Here is a 19,214-nt window from a genome sequence, read left to right as displayed (position 1 = left end):
GAAAGGAAAAAGATTTGAATCTAATCGCCGAACTTTCAATAAAACAATTGAATGTTCCACAAAAAGTACGCATTTTTAACAAAAAATTCAATATAGTATATCCAAGAAAGGTGAATAATTTATTCGTTCAATTATTCTTAATTAAAAATTTAACCAAAAATAGTTTGATTTTCTTATTGGGTTCTATTAATTTCAGTTCGCATATAATTTAAAAAACAAAGAAAGGGGGAAAGACTGTAAAGCGCGTCATAAATAAATAACAATTTTGATATTGGCGTAGAAAACTAAAAATTTTGCTTAAGAAAAAAAGCTTATTTTTCTTTGTAGACTTTTTGATTTCGAATTATAAACTTTTTAATTTATACCACACATAAGCTTACAACTTGCCAAATGTTATTTTTGAAATTTGTGACAATATTTGCACTTTTTTATATACAAAGTGAACCTGAGGCCTGCATATTTTAAGTGAAGTCGAAGCTAACAGTCAAGGTCCCTTACATCTTTTTATTCCAACCCGTTCAAAAAATCTCTGATTCTTTTACGAGAAAGCATCTGAAAGTATCGAGTCTTTCGAATACAACAATATGATTACTTTTAACTTGAATTTCTTGTCAATAGAGAGTTAAACGCCCTAAAAAAACTTTCACCTGTTCTCAGATAGCGGTCGACGTCAGGAAAAATATGAAAAAATGCATAGGTTAAATGTGCAGTTTTATGATGCGAGTGCAGTGAAATAATTAAAATTCAAAGGGTACTTTTTTATCACTGGTCCCGCTGTGCTGTCTACACTGATTGAAGCACAAAATATTGAAAAGTATATTTCTCGCGTAACAATGCTTGTATTATAAATTGAATTATTGCACTGCACTCTCATCACAAACTGCGGATTTGGAGCCATTTAACGGCTTCCTAACTTTATTCGCTTTTAAAATAAAGTATTTGTAAAAAAATCACCGTAAAATGTGGGTTATTAAATATGTCGGGATGTTGAAAAATATGTGGCAATAAATAATGTTAAAAGTACATTTTCAATCTCTTCTGCACATTTTATCTGATTTTTTCTAACGTTGAGCGTTTTCTGGGAACAGGTAAAAGTCGACGCTTGAAAATGGAGGACAAAATACCTTGTTTTTGGGATGTTTTGCCCTCTAATTATTGACAAAAAATTTTAAGGATAAAAGTCATCATCTCGTTCAATTTAGAATACTTTAAGCTTTCAGATGCTTTTTAATAAATAATTCAGGTTTTATTTTAGCGAATCGCAATCAAAAAAATGTTTCGATTTTTGACCCCGACTGTAGGTTTAAAGTACAACAGAATTTTCCACAAGTGTAAAGTTTGGACAAATATGTAATGTTGGCCTTATTGGTTTGCTTTGAGACGAACCTACTAATTAATGTTGGGGTTTCGTAGAAATTATTAATGTTTGTCCTCATGAACAAGAGCTTTTGCGGAAGCACCTCCATAACTAAATACACACAGGTACAGGTACACCTCAAGGCAGGCGTATGCTAAAACGATGGCCTCTGGAATCCATTTAGATAAGTAAACGACTTTGTTAATTAGATTTGTCGAGAATATAATGGAAGCTGCGAACCTAGAGAGTGAAACAATTCTGGGCAAACTCGAAAAGTAGGAGTACACTGACTAGGAAACAGCGCCTTGCACTCTGATAGGACGAAGCGAAGAAAAGTTTCTCCCTGTGATTGTTCAGATTTAAAATTTACTTTGAATTCGTCGTAAATCCAAACAAATTTACATGAAGTAAACATTTATTTTATTTCACTTCTCCTTAAGTCTGAATCAATTTCTTTAGATTATTGTATATTTTTAAATAAAAAAGAAATTTAAAAAATCTCAAATTGCTGAAATTGCTCCTCTCAAAACATCTTTTAAGATATTTGTCGATAATTTCAGGTAAAATATTTGCACTTGAGGTGAAATAATTCACAATAGCATTCATAGGAAACTTCTTGAGTTTAGTATCTTAAAAGCTTAGTGTATAGAAAATTGCATAGATCTAAATTATTATTATCAACATATTTTGCATAATATTCAAAATTAAAATCAATTTTTGTTTTAAAACTTATTTTTCAAGTCTTCCATAACTATTTCAGGTGAAATAGATAAAGCTTAATCTAGGAAAGTTCAACATTTTTCTGACTAAAATTAATGAATATATTTAAAACAAATTGAATGAAAAGCGTATTATATAGCTTTAAGAAATCTTTTTTCGAAATTTTAGCATAAACTTTAATCAATATCCATAGTCTTTTATGGCAGTTTTAACTCTTTCACAAGGAAGGTTAGAAAACATAGTTTTTCCATGTCAAAGGAAATCAAAATGTAATCAAATAGCATTTTAGCATTCTCAATCACCTTAAAAAAGCAGTTTGTATTACTTTTTTTCAAAGTTACATCTTTTAATATTATCACCGAAATATTTTTTTAATCCCTAGCCCTTCTAGAATTAAAAAATACCTTTTTGAAGCATTCTTGTGGGATTATTTGAAACAACCTGAAAACTCTCTTTATCATTGAAGACGTGCTTCATTTGCAGCTTTGTTATAATTAATTCTGGAAGACTAAAAAAAATAGTTTAAAAGAAACATTCATTTAACTTTTTTTTTCTAATAAAGCTTAGAAATATTTAAAACCCAAGCGCCTGTTTAATCTTTGGAAAGAACCGAATAAATATTTAAATGCATATCAAGAAAAATAAATATTAAGATGCAATATCTGGATTTTTAAGTATAGTGCAACGATCTTGACATTAGACTGTAATATTTTAATATCCTCTTGAAGTCTCTAACGTGAAGCATGCTTACAAATTTTCGATCATATTTTCTATTTCCATTGTGGGCATTTTTATACAGCTTTGTTTCCCTTTCAAAGCAACGTCACTTAATGATAGTTAAGGTACCTGTCTATTCTATCTTACGAGATGCGGAATGGACATTTTTGATATAATACATGCATTTATTTTGCGGAATTCTAAGCTCGTTACCTGAAAACGAGGAAAATCAAAAATAGTTAATGTTGCTTAACTGCAACATTAGCCGTTAAAGGTTGAAAGGACCCCATAGATTTTAAACAAATTTCGCAGAACTTTTACGAATTTTAAGTCTTTTATAATAATTTTATGAGATTTCTACATATTTAAACTAATTGTAAAAGATATTATCGGTTTTCATATGATTTAAAATAGTTCCACGGATTTCAAATAATTTCTAAACATTTCAAAGAATTTAAGAAGTTTTTTACATTTTCTAAAGATTTCTAGGGATTTGAAAGTATTTTTTAGGATTTCCGAAGAATTTAAAGGATTTCTAGTGATTTTTGGAAGACAAATGAAATTAAGTGAAAGTTCAAGGGATTTCTAGCGATTCCAAAGATTCCAAGGAATTTAAGGTTATTTAAAGGAATTCACAAGATTGAACGATTTTATTAAATTTTCAAGAATTCCGAAGAATTAAACTTTTTGAGATAAATTCACTGAAAAAGTTTATTTTAATTAATATGACGGGGCTTTCAAGTCAGTTAAATTTTTTAAAATGGATTTTTACGTGGACGAAAACAAAAAAAATCAAATAACTTTAAGACATAAATTCATTTAAATTTATATTTAAGGGTTTTTAAATTATTTATACTTGACATAAGAAGCTAAATTGGATTTAACAAGGGATTTCTACGGAAATCCAAAATTTAAGGAGAGAAGATAAAGATTTATAGGATATCTAATTATTTTGAACATTTTTTGGAACTTTAAAACTATGCCTAACGGTATCAAAGGATTTTAAGATATTCTAACTAGTTTTTATAAGTATTTTATTAAAATTTTAAAAGGTTTTAAAGATATCAAGGAAATTCACAAATTTTTTCTGTGTAAAATTAATTTATGCAGAATCGCCAGTTTTTTGTTCTTTCATATTAGATTATAAGTGTTTGAAAATAAACCTTTCCTAACTTATTTTTCTGGTTTTAATATTAACTCCTTAAAAAATTTTGTATTATTTACTGCAATGCTGATTATTCTATAATTTTTTTTATATAATAATTTTCTATAATGAATTTCCTATAATCCCTGGAATCTTTTGCAATTCCATGCAATTTTGTTATCTAGTGTACACTGAAAAATAGCATAATTAACCATGTGTTGTATGTAAATTTACATTTCATTTAGTTTTATATCACAGAAAAAACTAAGGATAAAATTTGCTGCAGGTAATTGTTTGGAGCGATAAAGTTTCATTCAGGCAACTTATCTTCTTTCAAAATATATTTCTTGTCATGGAAAAACAAAAGAAACTGTGATCCGATATTCTGGTAAATTTTACGATGTGAAGTTAATTCTTTTCTCAGGTAATTTTTATGTCGGAATAAAAGTAAATTTTATCCTTCGTTTTTATGTGATATTTTTCTTCAAGGTGTCAAAAGAAAAACTTTTCTTTTGATAACGAATATTTTGATACTACTGGATTCTATATTGTATTTTAAAAGCCATGTCAGTATATCTGGGCCATGTGAAAGTAGATTTGAAAGATTCAGTCACACAAGGCTATAAGCTAAGAATTTGATTTAGGATCCGTCAAAAGAAGTAATTTCGGACATGCATGGTAAATTCGGATGTTCGTTAACTGATAGTTTAAATTACAGAGGGTGGGTAATTTTAACTAGAATCTAGAACCTGCTAAAGCTTGAACTGATCTCAGATTCTTGGAACAGTCTTGAGTAATTTATCCTATCAATTTAAGGAATTTAGGGGTGACCGAATTTACCCCACATTTCCTAAATAACCATTTTTACTTTCCGGATAAAATATATTTGGTCTAGCTATAATACGTAATCATAATGCGACGTCTAAAATAGCCATTCCGTATAGTTTTAGATGTGTATACATTTTTTCCATAACAAGGGAGTGAATTTAAACCTCTCATGCTTTCTTTTTGCCTAGAGAAAGATATTATTTTCCGTTGTGAGAGTTAATTAAAATGAAAGTCGCATCCAGTAAATTTCAAAACAGGTCCTAATTACCCCGAAAACACAGTTTACACGAGCACATTTGTGCCACTGCGTACATGTACCGCAGTAGGTAACGAGTATAAGCACGATTCTGAAATGGTGGGTGGGTGAATCTACTATAGTGTGTTTTGATATTCATGTTTTCAGATTATTTATGGCTCGCGAAATGAGTATTCGCACGCGTACTGTGGACGACGCAAAACGAGTCGTGCTTATAACACGTACGATATAAAAAAAAAAAAAATAAAAAAAGTCAACCCTTCAGTAGTGCGATACATAGGTGACCTCTTATTCGTGCTGCCTGTGTTTAAATACCTTACCCTGATGCCCGGTCGCAACAACTTGTATAAATGAGCCTAGTTCTCTGAGTGTCCGAGTGGGGGTTACAACATAATGTTGAGCAGATAGAAGTGTGGTCTTAGCACGCGTTGCAGACATATTTCATCCGATAGTGGACTGTCTGTGAAAAAAACTAACGTGTAGTGAAATCCCACCCATAAAGCTGTGTATTTTATTTGAATATTAATTTTTTCACTTACAATAATAATGCAGATATTGTGGTCAACGATGGTTGTGTGTATAATGATTATCATATAGAGATAAACATATTTTCTAGTATTCAATTTATTTATTAGATTGGTTGATTTCAGACATGTACACTGGAACTTGGATTAAATCAGCCCGGATTTATACTGTTCCGCGAATTGATGTAGCTGTGGTTTCTTGAAGTGGGCAGCGTGAAAGGGGACCTATCTTTGTTCCATATTCGATTGGTAGCATACTCCGTGAATATGACCTTAAGTGGTTGTTTTTATAAAGTTTTTATAAATTGTCTCAAACTTTAAATTGTAAATGATTCTTAAACAATAACGGCAAAAATATTCGATTCCTTACGATTTCCCTATTAGTTTTTTTAAAAATGACCAAAGGAGTCATAACCTCTTGGCCATCTCAAATGAAGTAATATGTATTTATATATTTATAAAGATTAAGTGTTTTCTGAATGATCGATTTTCTACATCAAAATGTCTCAATAAGTAATTCTATTTAATGGTAAGAATTATTTCTGAATGTTTCTCAATATTATTAGAAAAAGAGAAAATTTTTAATTATTTGTAAATATTGAGAAATAGTTCTGTTCTCAACATTTTTCTACCATACTACAGTTTGTAAACTTGTTCAGAAATTCAAAAAAATGAGAAAAATGAAATTATGAACAAAAAATTATTAGAATATCTTTGCTCATGAAATTTATACCTAAATAAATAGACAGAAAAAAAAACAAAAAGTTGTCGGTACCAATTACCAAACAATTACCGGTACCGACTAATTTTAAGCAAATTGTAGATTTTCCAGATTTTGAAATTAAATTTAGAAACCTTTTAAGGATTTGAGAAGCTTCAAGATGATAAAAGTTTTTCTTAAGATTCCAGACAAAAGTTAAATTTTTTAAATGTCTAAATTACAGACATATTAGAAAAAATTCAAGTAAGTAAAATCGGCATTTATAAGTTTTAATAAGGTACAAAAAAAAGCTATTTAAAACAAAATATAGGTTTTGAAGATTTCGAACAAAACATGTTGATGCTGTTAGAGAATTTTGTAACTTTTCAAGAGAAGAAAGAATTTTCTTAGGGTTTTTAGGAATTTTGAACTTTACAATATTCAGTTTAAAAGAATATAAAATGAAATTTCAAAACATTCCAAAATATTTTTTAGTAAAAAAGAATTTTTAAAATTAAAGGCAATTTTATAAATTTTGCAAGATTTTTCAAAAGTTTTAGGTAAATTCAAATCATGGTATCTTAGAAGTTTTTAAACAATTTCAAAAATAATAATAAATAGTTTTCTTAAACTTAAAACAAATTTTAGATTTTGAAAGATTTCAAAATAAAAGTTTGACATTTATCAAAGATTTGAAAAGGTTTTAAGATAATAGAAAAATGTTCTTCAGATTCCTCAAAATATTAAAGCGATTTTTTATTTTTTGAAATTAATTATAAGACAATTTTTTTTTTAATTTTGAAGATTATAATTAGGTTTGAAACTTTTGAAAGTTTTTCGTCTATTTATAAAATATTCTTACATGTTTTCCAAGCATCAATAATTTTTAAATTTCTTTTAACGAATTAAGTTTTTCCTAAAATTCCGTGCAATTCTTTAAAGTAAAAATAATTGCCTTAAAAATGTGCAAAATTTAACAATTTCGTTGAAAATTCGTGTCTGTCGGTTTCAAATACATCTCTTTTGCTAAAAATCTAATTTTTTTCTAACAATGGCAATTGTTTAAGTGTAAAATAAGAAATCTGTTTTTGCTGAGGATTCAACTCTTTTGTTGTAAATTCGTCTTTTTGGATGAATTCAGATGTTTTTGACTTAATTATCAACTATTACGTGTTTTGTTGAGAAATCTTTCTCTTTAGAGGGAAATGCAATTTCTGGTTTGAAATTTGAACTAATTTAGTAAAGAGTTACTTTTTGTTGAAGATTCATGATTTTAGTTAAAAATTCATCTTTCTGATTGATCATTTTGGATAAGAATTCATATCTTTGGTTAAAAGTTCTCCTTGTTTTCCTTGTTTATTATTTTAGATGAAAGATACCAAGATATATGCAAATTTGGTATTTTTTAATAATATATTTTTATTTAAAAATTTTTCATAACAAAAAGAAATACTCGTGCGCTGAATACACCCATTGTACCATTGTACTTCGCAACGGCTTTTTATAATATAACATTACATAGCCGGGAACCATCGTTATGGAAAATAACAATATTTTTGATTATTTTTTGTATTTAAGGTATTCTTTTAAATTCATTGAAATTTGGTTATTTTCACTTTATATTTTATTTGTCAAATTTCTAAAATTATTTTATCAATATATGTAATTAACAGCGTGTTGATTTCTCGGAAAATAAAAAAATCTTGGTTTATATTGTATTTTGTATTCAATAAATAAATGTTTTGAAAATTTTTTAATAATTAAGTTAAAGTTTATTATTTTCGTGCTGTATATTTTTCTGGATTTTGATTTTCTCTTGCAGCACATTTTGCCCTATTTTAGTTGTCTGTTCTGGCATATTGGGCTGGATTTTAATTTGGCTACTCATAATTTCTTATTTTATAATTAAATTTTTCATTAAATATGATAATTAATATCTAATTGTGGTTTCTTCGTGCACAATATTCAGAGACCTCAAAAAACGTTTCGCTTAGCTAAAATAAAAAGTTATCAACATATTTTAATTTAGTGGAGATCCACATTGTCTGAAAAGGTTTATTTGAAACAATTAAAATTTTTAATATTTGAATGCTAAAAAATGCTTGAAAATTGAACAATTAAAGCTGGTTGCTCTCGACCGTTTATAACTAAAAATTTGATAAGCTTAAAGTTACGAACAATTGAAAATGATGCGTTAAAAAGTGAAAAACTGACCCATTTCAAATTCCTAGTACATACATAAAATAATGCAAACCCAAATTGAAAGGAGTCGAAATTAAACAACTGAAAAATTGAAGCTTATTCAAAACTCTAAATTTGATATAAGTTGCTTGAGGTTCAAACTTGTAAAGTGAAAATATTTTAAAATAAAAAAAATGATTGATATGTTTCAAACAAATTATTCGGAATTATTTGGCCTCTCACTTCATTTAATGCGTCCTGCTTCATTTCATTTCTGTGCTTTCTGTATAATCGCACTTTGTAAGTGTGTTCGAAATTTTGTTATTAAGGTAATTCTTGTTATCAATAATCGGAGGAGGAATGTAATTTTTTATTTTATTCTTTATTTTGGCGAATTCCTTGTTCTGTCTCTGGGTACGTTACCATTTACTTTACCTAAATATAATTGCTTTGTCAGTTTTTCTTGTTTTATTCTCTTATTATGCCCAAAACATTTTAAAAATGTCTTACTTTTTTCAAACAGTCTTTCATTCACACCATCTTCTTTGAGAATCCTCTCATTACTGACTTTGAACATTAGCGTTTTGACTCATACATTGCACGGGAATATCAGGCCAACCTCTTGTCAGGTTCAGTTTTCGATACCATACAGCAGAGTAGGTGCGAGTACAGAATTATACATTTCAAGTTTATATTAATTTAAAAAAAATATTTTTACTGCTGGTAATGGCTCTTACTCTGCAGATAGTCTTACTACTCTTGTTTATACACCTGGGTATCTCTTCATCGATCTTTTCTTTAGGAAAAAAATTAAGTACTAAGGTACACTTGTTCTATCATCTCATCCTTTAAGCCAAAGTTACATATGGTTTTCTTATCCTTTGCTTCAAAGACCATGCTTTTTGTTTCATTCATATTATTTTAATGCAGATGTTCTTCCTGCTAATATTCTGTTTGCTCAACATTCTCTTTGAGATTCCGATTGATTCTGCCATAACAACGTTACCATCTAAAAAATGTTAACCCACAAACCTTTACTGTTCCGAGAACCATACGTTCTTTGTCCAATAGGCTCATTCTAATTCACTCTATCGAACAATTTTCCAGGTCAACAAATGCATTTAAAACTTTTTGTTTTACCCGAAAACTTTATTCTACGATCTGCCCAAGCTAAATATCTGATCCGCGCAAGATTTTCCTAGCTTAAATCTACATTGGTCATCCTAGATATTTTCTTCCGATGTTTTCATTGCCCTATTAAACACATTCAAATGTAGGAATAGTTCCTTAATTAACCCCATCTTCCTAATTTTTGGTGCAGGTTTTCGTGCTTATACCCTCCTCTCGATTCTCCCTGTCCAAAATTTTCTCAGTGTAGAATGTCGATAAAGGAAACTGGCGTCCGGGATGCAAATATCTCGTGAGTCAAGGCAATGAACGTGGAAGCTCCACCTTGATCGTGTTAGGTACGTACATAGAGAAAGCTTGGGTGGTACTGAAATTCACGGAGAAAATAATTGCCGATGCTCGGGTCTCAGTGCAAGTACAACGACTCTTCTGCAATGAAAATCTCCCGAGAATTAAATCGCTTTATTTTGCAGAAACTCGAATTCGTGAAACAATTTACGAGCTATAAAGCACACTTTCTTTCTACAAATTTGAGCTCTCTAATTTCCGAGTTAAATAGCATTTTGCAAACAAAATTGAAACTCCGATTTCTGCAGACTACTGCAATTCTGCGCAGAAAGATTTTCGAGAACCGGAAAACTAATTTTTCAGCTCGTATGTGATGCCTTCACCAACAGAGATTTTCATTAATTGAAAAAGAGATTTGTCGTTTGGAACGTAATCAAAAGTGTACGTGTAATCCAACTGCATATGAAAAATTTTTCATTAAATGTGTATTTTTTTAAAGAATATTAATTTTTACGTTTTTAGAAGAGAACTAACAAATTTAAATTTATACGAAATGGAACTATCGTCCCAGCGAATTATGACTCACATTAGCGTCGGTTTACGTAGTAATCTGTATTTCAGTCTTTTTAATCGTAGGAAGAAGCTAATCTTCCTCATAAAAAGAGATTAGGGTTTTCCAGCCATTAAAATCTATAATTCACAAACAGCTAAATCATTAGCTAAGGCAAGCAACGATTAGACTTTAATATCGCAGGAGAGATAAACTTTCGCAATGACTTGTGACGATCCTAATAGTGCAATAGTATGCGTAAATGACTGGCCACAATAATTATTGTAACGAGACATAAGTAACGTTACTAAAAATCCACAAATCAGTATTTTGTATAATAATTTGAAACCAAATCAATCCTTTCGTCACCCGAAAATGTTCATGAATTTTAAATCATAGATTTTTCCTTATGCCTTATGGTCCACATAATTTAAAATAAGATTGATACATTAAGCCACAAAAGACTGAGCGTGACATGAAATCCAGAGTCTCGGAATAATTTTGTCTCTCTTCTTTTTTTCTGTTTCTTGTTTCTCAGTTTCGTGACGCTTGAGTGAGCACCGCATATCCTCCCGCAACGCCTCTCACCCATCCCCACCACGTGGCGTCAATTCTCGGAAACATAAAATGGAGGATCACTAAATACAGGTTTGACTCTTTTCAGGTTAAAATCTATAGATAAGGGTACTTATAGTGTCGAAACTTCAACTATTCAAAAAGGAGTTTTTGATCAAATAAATTCTGAGTTCGAAAACCTTTCTTTCGCTTAATTTTATTTTAATTTATATGGATCGTAAGACATAAAGAAAAATCTATAATTTTAAACCATTTTAAAGCATTTATACTGGACTATATCCCTAAACTCCGTTATGAATTTTAGGCTATTTTTATCCCCTCATTCGGTAATGAGTCAAGATTAATTAAAAAAATTAAAATATTAGACTTCAAATCATACAATGCTTTTAAGATAAGAGAAATAGGTAGCTTTTTATCAAACTAGTGGATAAATTCTTTTAAAAAAATTAAAGTGAATTAATATGAAGAAAGATAAAAGTATATGGCTAGGTAGCATGAAAAATAGTAAGGGTAAAATGTTTTATGATACAGATGGGATACTAGATGATTTGAGAGACTCTTCTAAGAAATTATTAGAAGGTGAAGTTCCAGGGCACTACAGCTGAGATATGGAATACGATACGTAAGAAAACCGATTTGAGAGAATCTGTGCCTCTGCGGTAAGAGATATAATTAAGAATTTCAAAAATGTTAAGGCTGCTGGTGCAGACAGTATTAACGCTGAAGTAAAGTAAATGGATATAAAAGCAGCTGCGATAATTCCAGAGGTATCAGCTTAGTATGTGCTATACGTAGAATATATTCAAAAATACGTATGTGTTCGTTATTATTCAAGGTGTTAGACAAGGATGCGCTATTTTCTTATGGATATTTATTACATTCATGGGCAAGTGTATGAGAATGGCCCTCTTTAACAAAAAGGTGTGGACCTCGGACAATGAAGGTACGTGGGTTCGATTTCGCAGATGATAAGGTTGTTATGGCAGAATTAATCGAAGAAGTGCAAACAATTTTGAGCAAAATGAATGCAAGCATGAAGAGCATGGGCTAAAAATTAACGTAAGTAAAACAAAAATGATGGTGTTTGTAGGAAAGTTTGAAAAAACAATGTGCAACATTGTTCTAATTGATAAGGGAATAGAACAAGTTAATAAGTATATATTTCTTGGTAGCCTATTATTCACTAGTTAAGAGATATAGGTTGGGTGTTAGATAGGCATATAAATGCGGATAAGTATATAATCGGCAAATGTTGCATATTGTTTTTTAACTTTTTCCTTCGAACAACATATTTTTTGTTTTATGTGCGTTAATTTTGAGGTCCATGCTCTTCATGCTTCCATTCAGTTTCTTTAACATGCTTGGCAAGTCTTCGATTGACTCTGCCATAACAACCTTATCATCAGCGGACGCACAGTAAAAAAAAAGGATCAATTTTGTTGCAGTGAATTTTTTTTCCGACGATCATTTGACTCTCGAGATCATAATGATCTGTCCATTTAGGTCAATTTGATCTTATTTTTTGGTTCATTTGTCAGACTAAACAAAATGGCCGCTAATTCTTGGTGCCTGTGTCATAACGACATAACCTAAAAATTGTATATAACCGCACGCAAGTGACAACTATACTTAACAGGTAATATGTTCTAATATCAGATTTTGTTATTTTCTTGAATTTTCATGTACAATGCACTATCAGAAACCATAAAAACCTTGCACGTGAGCTAAAGTACTCTAGAACGTCAGCCATTTTGATTTGACTTCAAACATGATCCCGAATCAGATCATTATGAACTCAAAAGTCGATCATTCATTCTGGCTGATCAAGATGCTCTGGTTTTGGGCATCATTTTTGTTGCATATCAAAATGATATAGATCTCGGTATCATTTTAAACACTTTTTTATTGTGCGCTAACCCATGTAATGTTACTGTTTTGAGATCCACACCTTCTTTGTCAAAAAGAACTATTCATAAACCCTTGTCCATGAATAATATAAATAACTATGAAGACATAACGCCTTCTTGTATAGCTCCTTGAATAATATCGAAACAGTCACTCAAATTCCCATTTACCCTCACACTCGCTTTGCTACCCGTATATATTGCTTGTATAGCTCTTAAGAGCCATCCATTGACATCATACTCTTTTAGAACTTCGCAAATCTTTGCTTCTGTTATTTTCATCACCCTACGACTAAGTATTTTTAAGCATATTTTACTTACGGTACTTAATAAGCTGATCCCTCTGTAATTACTGCAGTCGCCTTTATCTCTCTTTAGTGTGTATAGTGGTACGATAATCGCTTCTTTCCAATCGTCTTAGAAGTCATCCATCTCGAAAAAAAATTATTATTTCGCACAGTCTATGTGGTATGTACTCGCCACCGCCTTTAAGCATTTCACCGTCAATATAGTCTACCCCGGCAGCCTTATCGTTTTTCAAGTTCTTAATTATATCCCTAACCTCAGTGACACAAACTTTCTCAGTTGAGTTTTTTAACAGGTCAGTTACACCAGCCACCCGACTCTTAATTTTTGAGTTTTCTATAGCCCACTGAATTGCGCCCCAAATGTGTTCAAATGCGCCATCAAAATTTTTGAAAATCTTTAAAATTGCCTAAGGTATAGAGGTAACAAAAAAACTATAAATAAAAAAAAACATAATCAAGCCCCTCACTACCACTTGTCACGATCCACTATTCGATGATATCTCCAAATAATTCAAATTGCAGTATAAAAATATATAGTAGATCTCTTCGGATACAATTTCAAATGCGTTCATATGCGCCACTTTCGAAATTAACAAAATCAACAATCAACCCCCTCATTTCCAATTGTTATGGATCCACCACCCGATGCTATCTCCAAATAACCTAAATTGCAAAATAAAAATCCATAATGATTTCTTCGGATAGGATTTCAAATGCGCTCGTATACGCCACTTTCAAAATTGAAAAAAAAACTATAATCAACCCGCATATAACCACTTGATACGATCCACTATTCGATGATGTCTCCAAATAACTAAAATTGTAGTGTAAAAATTAATAATGACGTCTTAGAATAGGATTTCAAACGCGCTCAGATGCGCCACTTTCGAAATTAACAAAAAACAATAATCAATCCCCCCAATAACACTTGCTACCGATAACTTACCCGATAATATCTTCAAATAACCTAAATTGCAATATAAAAATTTATAATTATCACTTCAGATAGAATTTTAAATGTGCTCATATACGCTTCTTTCAAAATTGTCAAAAAACCATAATTAACCCCCTCATTACCACTTGCTACGATCCACTATTCGATGATATCTTCAAATAACTTAAATTTCAGTATAAAAATCATAAATGACCTCTTAGGATCGTAACAAGTGGTAATGAGGGGGTTAATTATGGTTCTTTGTCAATTTTGATAATGGCACATTTCAGCGCATTTGAAATCCTATCCGAAGAGCTCATTATAAATTTTAATACTGCAATTTAAGTCATTTGGAGATATCATCGTTTAGGGATTCGTAACAAGAGGTAACATTCGTAAAATTTGGTTACCTTTAGATCTTGGGCAATTTTCAAAATTTCCAATAAAAAATTATGACGAATATGAGCGCATTTGAAGACAAAAGAATCCATGTCTTTAACTTTATATTGCACATCACTCTTGAGGATTTAGCACCTGCAATACATTCCCCCCCCCCCCGCTTCAAAATATGATATCTTTGTTAATTTTCTAGCCCAAAATTTTTTTAGTGGTGGTGCATTTGAGCGCATTTGAAGTTATGAAAGATATGTATGATGAACTTGAAAATTTTTTATTAGTTTGGAAAAATGACGCCAGCCCCCCCCCCATTTTGATAGCTGGTACCTCGGTTATCAATATGGCGCAAAATTAGTCCTTTATGGCGTATATGATCGCATTTGCATCCCCATAGGAAACTCCCTTTATCAACGCGGATTGCAAGCTTTTTATTTGGTTGATCATCACTTCGTAAAACCTTGTTACCTCCATATCTTAGGCAATTTTAAAGATTATAAAAAAAAAATTAATGGCGCAAATGAGCGCATTTGAGACCCCATAGGAAACTCCCTTCATCAATGTGGATTGCAAGCTTTTTATTTTGTTAGTCATCACTTCGTAAAATTTTGTTACCTCCATATCGTAGGCATTTTTAAAGATTCTCAAAAAAATGTTATGGCGCGTATGAGCGCATTTGAGATCCCCTTCATGAATGCAAATTGCCAGCTTTTTATTTTGTTGGACATCACTTCGTTAAATTTTGTTACCTCTATATCTTGGGCAATTTTCCAGATTAAAAAAAGAATATGGCCATATCAGCGCATTTGAAGAAGAAAGAATCCATGTCCACAAACTTTATATTGCACATCACTAGCTAAGGATTTAACACCTGCGTTACATTGGCCCCCCCTCCAAAATATGATATCTTTGTTAATTAGTTAGCGCAACATTTTTTAGTGGTGGCGCATTTGAGCGCATTTGAAGTTATGAAGGATAGGTATGATGAATTTGGAAAAATGTTATTAGTTTAGAAAAATGACGCCAGCCCCCCCCCCCCATTTTGATCGCTGGTAACTCGGTTATCAATGTGGCGCAAAATTGTTTCTTTATGGCGCATATGAGCGCATTTGAATCCCCATAGGAAACACCCTTCATCAACGTGAATTGGAAGCTTTTTATTTGGTCGATCATCACTTCGTAAAATTTTGTTACCTCCATATCTTAGGCAATTTTAAAGATTTAAAAAAAAATTATAGCGCATATGGGCGCATTTGAGACCCTATAGGAAGCTCTCTTCATCAATGCGGATTGCAAGCTTTTTTTTTGTTGTTTATCTCTTCGTAAAATTTTGTTACTTCCATATCTTGGGCAATTTTCGAGATTTTCAAAAAATAAATTATGGTACATATGAGCGCATTTGAAGAAAAAAGAATCCTTGTCCTCAACTTTATATTGCACATCACTGTTGAGGATTTAACACCTGCGTTACACTGGCCCCCCTCCAAAATATGATATCTTTGTTAACTAGCTAGCGCAAAATTTTCGAGTGGTGGCGCATTTGAGTGCATTTGAAGTTATGAAGGATAGGTATGATGAATTTGGAAAAATGTTATTAGTTTAGAAAAATCACGCCAGCCTCCCCATTTCGTTCGCTAATAACTCGGTTATCAATGTGGCGCAAAATTTTTTCTCTATGGCGCATATGAGCGCATTCAAAGATTTTCAAGATCATATGATTCAAATTTAGATTTTGCAAATGGGGGGGGAGGTGTTATCCCCCTCCCGCGCGTAACACCATACATAACTCCTACAGTTTGTGGCGCCAGCATTTGAATCGATGGCGCATTTGAGTAAATTTGAGGCGCAATTCAATGGGCTATAGAAAATCCAAAAATCGAAAGTGGGGAGGGCTGGTGTAACTGACCTTTTTCTTACGAATCGTGTTCTCATCTCCGAATTATCCCCTCAAATAGTCTCTGAAAGCGTCTAGTAGCCCGTCTGCATAATTTAGAATTCCCTCGTTACTATTTCTCATGTTGACAAACTCTGTACTTTTATTACCCTTTATTGTTTTTTATGAAACAGTATCTTACTTCCTTCAAAGTCGTTTTGTAGTTTCTTCTCTTCTTCTGCTATAATCTTATTTTCACTTTCCTTAAATAATCGTTTAAGTATCCTCTTTTTGTGTTTGTAACCATTTATACATCTATTTCTTTCCTCATCGCTAAGGCCTGCAATGTTCACAGTTCTTCTGTACGCTTCTTCCTTTGCCAAGTGTAGAGCTTCACATGATGACTTTGTGACGCTATTCACTTCAAAAAATCGCTAGAGAGATTGATCAGCAAGCTGGGTCGGAGCAGTGTTGGAGCAGTGTTGGAGCAGTGTTATTGTTTCCCTACGTAATTTTTTGCGCTGAATTCGAATCTGGCATATCCGAATTTATTATGAAAAAATCTACGGAAATGCATCCTGCACATGATTTCTGATATAGTTAGATATTCACAACTGAAGGGCCTTTTACAATTTATATTAATAAACCATTTTCTGAGGTCCCAGTGGGCACAACATTTATGAACGTAACTGGAACGTCAGGCTAAATAATGTTGTTGAAACGTTTTATGTTCCAATTACGTCTTTGAAACGTCTCTGAAACAGTGTATGTTTATGGAACGTTATATGGACTGACTTAGGAGATTTTTAAGCCGTTCTAAAGATGTTCTTTAACGCTTGTGCCCACTGGGGTACCTTAGTGCCTAACGTTTCATCAGAGAATTTACTCAGAACAACCTACCAAAGAGTTTCTTGGGTTGCTAATCACGGATTTGAAGCCAGGATTCAGATTTTGCAAATGGCGGGTGAAATGTTAGGGCCTCAAAAAAATTGTTATAATTTTACTATCAATCAGTATCAATAAGTTTTTGTTGTTGCTGTTACGACTTTGAAGTTAAGATTAGAAAATCTCAAAATCCTGCAGTGGTGGATAAATTTTGCTAGCAGATTCGGTTTCAGCGTGAAAAAATACGTCTGAAAGAACCTTCGGAACTCAATGGCGACACAAAAGTCTCATTTTCGTAGGTCTATTTTTTTTAACCAAATAAGATTTTCTATCAAAAGAGATAAATTTTCAAACCAACAAGAGGAAATTTCTACTAAATGAATGATTTTTTATTCAAAAAGTTTAATTGCTATCAAATAGATGAGTTTACAAGCAGATGAAAAGAATTTTTAACCAAATTGTTCCAATTTTAACCAAATATTAAATTTTTTAAGACAAAAGATGCATTTTTCAAAGACATTTGAATTTTTAAATACGTCTTTAACTTTTGACTAAGACTTTAACTTTCATCTTAAAAACATGACTTTGACAAAATCATAAAATTTTTTACACAAAAGTTAAGTTTTGAAACCTACGCATTTCAAACCTAATGTTTGAATACTTGAAAAAATAAAAAGAAAAGAAAATTCAACCACAACCAGTTGCATTTCAAACCAAATAGTTTTTTTTTAAATCAGAAAGACGATGTTTCCAAATAACATTTGAATTTTCCTGAAGAAAGTTCATTATTCACTAAGAAAGATGAATTTTCAATCTTCAAGGACAAAGTTGTGACCAAAATGATGATTTAAATGATTTTTTAAATTTCCAACAAAATAATCAAGCTTTCATGAGTGATTTTACACCAAATGATAAATAAAGTTGATTCTTAAAGAAATAGACGAATATTCTGTTGAGAATATGATTTTTAAAGCAAAAATATGAATTCTCCATTAAACATGTAATAACCGATAATATTCAAGCAGTTGCATTTCCAATAAAAAAGGCAGAATTTTTGATGAAGAAGGTAAATTTTCGACTAAGAAAGACGAAATTTTAACAAAATACTTTACAAAACTTCTTAAAGCGAAAACAGAATAGGCTAAGACTTAGTTGAAAGAATTCATTTGCAATCAAAAATGAAGTGAATTTTCACAAAATATTTAAATTGTGAGCCAAAGTGATGAATCTTCGAAAAAAAATAGTCAAAGTAGGGAGCATACCCTTCCCCTCCACTACTTTTCGTTCTTTGCTTTCCCTGAATTGACCCACTTCCTCTTCCCACACTTTAAGCTTGGCTTCCACCCCGTTACCTAACATTTTCTTCATCTACATCCCACTCTGCTCACTTCCCAACTAATACTCCCATTCTGATACTTTCTTATTCCACATTTTCCCTCACTTTTTCATCTAACATTTCCCCATTCCATATTCCTTTTCTCTATTCGCCCTACACTTCAACCTTAGCTATCCCTCCCTTCTCCAATTTCTTTCTCACCTAAATCTCGCTCTCCTTACTTCGCCAGCTACGAGGGTAGTTCAATAAGTCCTTAGAATGAAGTATAAAAACAATTTTTTTTGGGTAAATTTTTTTAAATTTTTCAACATAATCTCCTTGGAGCTCTATACACTTGGTCAATCGCTTTTCAAGTTTTTTTAATCCTTCAGAAAAGTGCGTTTTCGGAAGTTCCTCAAAATAAGCACTTATAGAGGCAATGACGTCTTCGTTGTCTGGAAATCTCTGTCCACCGAGCCATTTTTTCAAGTTTGGAAATAAGAAAGTCACTGGGGGCTAAATCTGGTGAAGACGGTGGGTGTTCGACAAATTCGAATTTTAGTTCTTCAATTTTAGCCATTGAAACGAAGCATGTGTGAACTCGGGCGTTGTCGTGATGAAAGAGAATTTTTT

This window comes from Belonocnema kinseyi, chromosome 3 (genome assembly GCF_010883055.1).
Source record: "Belonocnema kinseyi isolate 2016_QV_RU_SX_M_011 chromosome 3, B_treatae_v1, whole genome shotgun sequence".
Taxonomy (NCBI): Eukaryota; Metazoa; Arthropoda; class Insecta; order Hymenoptera; family Cynipidae; genus Belonocnema; species Belonocnema kinseyi.
This window is presented reverse-complemented; position numbering follows the sequence as displayed.